Below are 6,000 nucleotides of genomic sequence, written 5' to 3'. Positions count from 1 at the left end.
CCATAACAGCTATTGTTTTCAATTTATATACTCAAAGGCCTCGTTTCTCTTTCCCTCACTTCATTTTCACCAACAACGTTCATTTAAAAAGAACAAACCTCTCTGAAAAATCTCTAAATTGTCTTTAAATCTTCTGCAAATCAACGAACTAAACAGAGGATTCATATCAAGAATCAACCAAAGAAGCTAATTCGCACTGGCTGTTGAAGACGGAAAACAGGTAACTGATTTTTTTTTTTTTTTTTTTTTTTTGCAGCTAAAAGAAAATCGATTTTCATCCCATATATGTCGTTAGTTGCCTAAATTCGTGAGTATCAATACAATTGTTTGGGTGATTGTTGCTTATTGTTGGTAATTATATGTTCAATTAGTGATTTAATTGTTGTATGTGATAGTGAATTTACCAAAAATTGAGAACTAGGGTTTATGAAAATTAAATTGGGGATTTGTTGAATTCTTCCTAATATTGGAAATTAATCAAACTTGTTAGGTTTGTATGTGTTGATTGATTGTCAGAATTCCCTTGGTTTCAATTGTAGGTGATATAATGTCTCTAATAAGCTCATCACCCTCCTAACAAAAGAAATGTGAGTGTGTGGGAAGAGAAGAAACTCGTGAAATCTGAGCTAAATTCATTGCAAAGAGAAGTGGAGGATATGTGTCGGCAGAGAAGATGTTTACTGAATGAAATTGAGACCTTGAAGGTGAAATGTAAAGCCCTTAGTGGTGACAGGAAAAAAATGAACAACAAGTGGCACGAAATGAACAGCACTGCATATAGAAGCTACACCCTAGTACTAGTTGTTTTGTGTGGTTTGAATATAGTCTTAGGAATGTTTGTTATTTTTAAGATGGTTTAGGTACCTCTGGTTTGTTTTGTATAATGACTTGCTATTTGAATGCAATCTTGTAGACAAATTAATTGCAATGAATGGAAAATGAACCAAGTATTGTTTGCACCATATACTGTCTTTTTTATTGCAATTAGTAGTGTTTCAGAGTGCAAATATTGCACAAAATATACATACTTACCTGTTTTCATAAATATAGGCAAAGTACACAAATTGCATAGCTTGTTAACTGCTTGTTTTCATACCAAAAAAAAAAAAAAAAAAAAAAAAAAAAAAAAAAAAAAAACAAAAAAAGTAAACTCCTAATGGAAACTTAGTGGCAGATTGTTGTCTTCTTAATTTATGTCTTTGATTGGCTTCATCTTTGCCCTACTTTGAGATGAGGATGTGGGAGGTCCTGTTGCAGTTGTTGTTGATGCCTGGGAGATAACTTGTGGTTGGGACATGAGTTGCTCTTGAGGAAACGTCCTGTTTTCAATACTGTTGGGGCCACCTCCTATTGCACACTGTCAATAAGAAAACAGAAGAAAAGATTAACTTATAATAGTGAAACAACAAGCAAAATAACAACATAAAGTAATGTATATACCTTCCTAGCATCCATCTCTTCTTTCTTTGCTTGGTCACCCAAAGAGTCTGCATAGGTGGCCTACCCCCTGTATTCTCTTCTGAAGTGGCTACAGGAGTTGGGATAGGAACATGAACGGCTGAGTTATACAAGTTTTTGCATAATGGCCAGGTTGCCCACAGTTTTTGCAATGCTTCTTCCTTGTAGGAGCTTTTGGTTGCTTTTTGGGGGCTTCTAATGGTGCATCCTTTGAAGTACCCTCTCCTTTTTCCTTCTTCCTTTTCTTAGACTTAGGTCTACCAGGTTAAACCTTAATCTAATATGGAAGGGGTTGCCTCAACTTAACCTTCTCCCAATGATTTGGCCCAGGAACTGGATTGATTGCATGCCTATATGCCAGGAAATATGTGGACAACAAATAAGTACCATCAACATAGTCAATGGGGTCAACTCTTTTGTCTAACAAGTAGGCAAATGCATGTGCACAGAGTTAACTCCTAGTGGTAACATGTGCAGGTCTTACTCAATAAGTCAACTAAGACCTGATCTCCATTCAATTGCACTTCATATGTGTCATCTCTTGACACTTGGACAATGCAATGCCTTGCTACTCTTTCTAGCCCTTCAAAGACCTTATTCACATAAGGTACCACCTTTCCCTCCATTTTTTTTATAAGCTTTCCATTTCTCGGAGTTTCTTTTCATCATATACCTTCTGAGCCATTCCATTTGTGTCAAAATTGGTTTGTCCCTAGCCTCTTTGATCACTGCATTAAACGTCTCACACATGTTGTTGAGTAACATATTAGACTTGCAGTACGGGCTAAACGCATGCCTCGACCAATGTTGGGCAGGAATATCATCATCAAAGTATTCATATGCCACTTTTAAAAGAAATTTAATGGACTCCATGGCAACTTCGAACTCGTACTTGTATTATGACAGCACCAATAATGGAAAAAATAAGCACTCCATGGCTTTCAAAACCTGAATACAATTGCAATAATAAAATTATATCATTAGCCAAAGCATACATGGATTTTAAACAAATTAACCCAACATATATTAATCAATTTAAATTGACTAAGGTTATGTACAGTTAACAAATTAACCCCAACATTCACCAAAATTGCAACTCTAACTTCAAACAACAAAATAAATAATAGATATGTATGTACCTTTCTCTGCTATGATTAAACCCCACTCCAAGCTTCAGCCCCACCAGATGGTCCCGACTACGTACTATAACTTGTGTTTTTCACTTTCACCAAGAGCAAAATGTCACACAAGAACAAATAAAGGACAATGTTAGGGTCTTTTTAAGCAAAAAAATTGGGTTAGAGCATTAATGGAAATTAAAAGAGGTTGAAGGAATTGACAGGAATTTTAAGTGTAGAAGGGAGAAGAAATTCAATGCAAGGGCTTTGGAGTAGGCAGAACATTAGTTACCTAGGGGAAATCGTGAAAATAGAATAGAAAAAAGGAGGGAAAGAAAATAGGTGGGCCCACTTTGACGGAAAATTGACCGGACTCAGGCAATGGGTGGTTATTTCTAACTTTTTTTAATCCTCCGCCACTTTTCTCGACCTCAAGGCCTTAGTTTTTCTCTCCTCACTCCTCTCCTTTCTCACTCCTCAATTTTCTCAGAACTCTTCCATTTGTTTTAGAGTTTTTTGTCAACTACTTCTCCAATTGTCAATCAATAATGGAAATCTGAACAAAAATAACAACCCATGAACAATCTCTCCTTATCTATTAACTTTTATTTTGTATGGTTGTTTGATTTTATACTACTTGTTACACTTGAAGATCTAAAGCCCGAAGCCAAGAAAAAACAGAGAAGTTCTTTGTTTCCCCTAAGTAATTTGGGTAGAACTGAAAATTTGTACGGAGTATTTATTTTTGTGTAGATCTGAAATTTATTTAATTTTCTTATAATTGTTTAAGTGATAATATTATTTTTTTTTGTACAAATTAAATTCTATACTTCTTCAACCCCCTCTTTGTCATTTATCTATTTCTGATTTAAAGAAAAGAAAGAAAATTATGGTTGCAAAACAGACATGGATTCGGAGTCGGAGGAGGTCGAGTCCATCGGATTCGGATTCAGGTTAAGTACAAGCGGAGTCGAATTTGGAGTCAGATTCAAATTTTAAATCCATTTAGTAAACGGATCAGATTCGGACCTTACACAGTCCGACTGAATTCAATCCGTTGCCATTCCTATTTTCATGAAAGAATAATTCCAACAAATCTTGAATTTGGAGATACCCAAAATCAATAATATTCAGACTTTATTCCATAAAGTTGGTAAACTTTCTGTAATTTCTATTTTTTTTTTTACTTTAATTATATAATAGGAAAATTATTTTGTTATTTTTTATTTTATTTTTTCAGTTAAAGATGATGCTAGGGAGGTTTATGGGGTATGGATTTGGATTCAAGCACAAAAACTTTATGATAGGTTAACCAAAGTAGTTGATTTACGGGCTTTAAACATGTATTTTATTTAATTTATTTTTTACTAACTTTTTTTATTTTTTTATCTATTAAATCGAACATTTCCACCAACATTATTATTAGATCATTACATGCCTACTAGGTAGCAAATCGTCACAAAAGTACATTAATTCATAACTAATTTCGTATCAATGATATATTTTAAAATTTGATATATAGATTAAAAATTCATCATTAAATTTACAATAAACAATCCGGGCATCGCACGGGGCACAAAACTAGTAATTATATGTGTTAAATATGTATGTACAATACAATACTTACGTAGTTACATGTAAATAAAGTTATAACTATGTCACGTAATTTGTTTATATATAAATAATATTTATATTATTTATTTTTATTTAATTTTTCATATCTTATTAACTAATTTTATTTCAATTATAATATAGATACATTACGCAAACTTAAATTCATTATATACATTATATTAAAATATTAGAATTGCCGTATTAATCATATGAAAATGATTTACAAGATAAAAATATAATTATTTTCATATAAAATACACTTTTTCTTACTAAATTAAGAAAATTTATTTATGTATTTTTTTCTTGTTTTATATCAATTAATTTATTTTATTTTGATAATAATTAAGTTTTTAATGTTTTTAACCACTTATAATTCATAATTCATGTTAGATTCGTGTCAAAAGATCAAGATCTCCTTTTCTCCAAATTTCAAAAAAAAAAAATTCACTCAAACATCTCACGTTCCAAACACTTACTAAAACCCACCGAATCGTTTCCCAATCTCATATGCCTCAAAATTTGAATGAATTGAACACTCATTAGGAGAAAAAAATTGTGAAGATCTATCGTAGAGGTACATATTTCTTACAAGCATTTTAAAAATAACTATACTTTATTTGTTAACATATTGAATAATATGTTTTAGAATTAAACATATACATTTTTTTGTGAGGAAACTAAAAAGATTATCCTAATCATAGTCAAGATACTTGAATGATTCTTGGATTTTGGACAAAAAAATAAATAGGATCATTTTCATGCAATTAACCAATTCATTTTTATCTTCACTTGATTTTAGAGTGTATTTTATAGTAGAAAAAACTTGAGCATCTCATTTAACAGTGACGTACACGGAAAAAGATAGATTTCCAATGCAAATGATATCGAACCTAAATAAATTAAAGCATCAATTATCTCACTATAAAAAAAAAATGAAAAAAGTAATCAATAAAAATGCTTATCAACCTACTTTAGGGGGCGTTTGGTTTGGGTTATTCAAGAAAGGATAAGTGAATGAACTTATTTTCATTACCTTATTTTTACCCAACTTTCCTCCACAGCCATTCCCCAACTTGCTCCCCCTCCAAGGATTTCATCAAAGGGAATGACTTTTCTCCATATACCGACACCACTACCCCTAAGCACCTGAACATCTGCACCAAACAGCCACCCAGCCATCCCACCACCGACATGCTGCCTTACCCAACAGGGCCAACACTAGCCACCCACCCAAACCACTACACCCATCCATAAACCAGCCTAAAAACAACCTTAAAAAACCCAAAAATCACGAAAACTTACCCATAAACCCATCCACAAACCTCTAAAACCACGAAATCCGCCTCACCCACCTTTCAACCACCACGAATTTCAACCTACCCTCCTCTAAAAACATGAAATTCACCCCACCCACCACGAATTTCACCCCATCCCACAAAAGAAAAAAAGAGTGAGAGATTGAGAGGGAAAAGCAATAGCATTGCACGACAAAAGGGAGGGGGGGGGGAGGGGAAGGGGATTAGCGGCTTCGGTGAAGGGAAGAGGTGGTGGATTAGAGGGAAGGAATGATTTTGTAAGTTAGGGTTTCTATTTGTTATCTTTAAAACAAATAAGCTTGCAAATCTAAGGGTTTATCTTTCCATTCTCCTTTCCCTTTCTTAAACTCTTTCAGTTTCCCCTTCTCAAACTAAACACCCCCTTATAGTATTTCAATATATAAATATGAAAGATGCATGTATTTAAATATGTCACGTACTAAAAATACTTTCTTAAATTTGTCTTTGATAAATTGCCACCAATCATGTAAAAC

This window comes from Chenopodium album, chromosome 14, assembly GCF_948465745.1.
Source record: "Chenopodium album chromosome 14, dcCheAlbu1.1, whole genome shotgun sequence".
In the NCBI taxonomy this organism is placed as follows: Eukaryota; Viridiplantae; Streptophyta; class Magnoliopsida; order Caryophyllales; family Amaranthaceae; genus Chenopodium; species Chenopodium album.
This window is presented reverse-complemented; position numbering follows the sequence as displayed.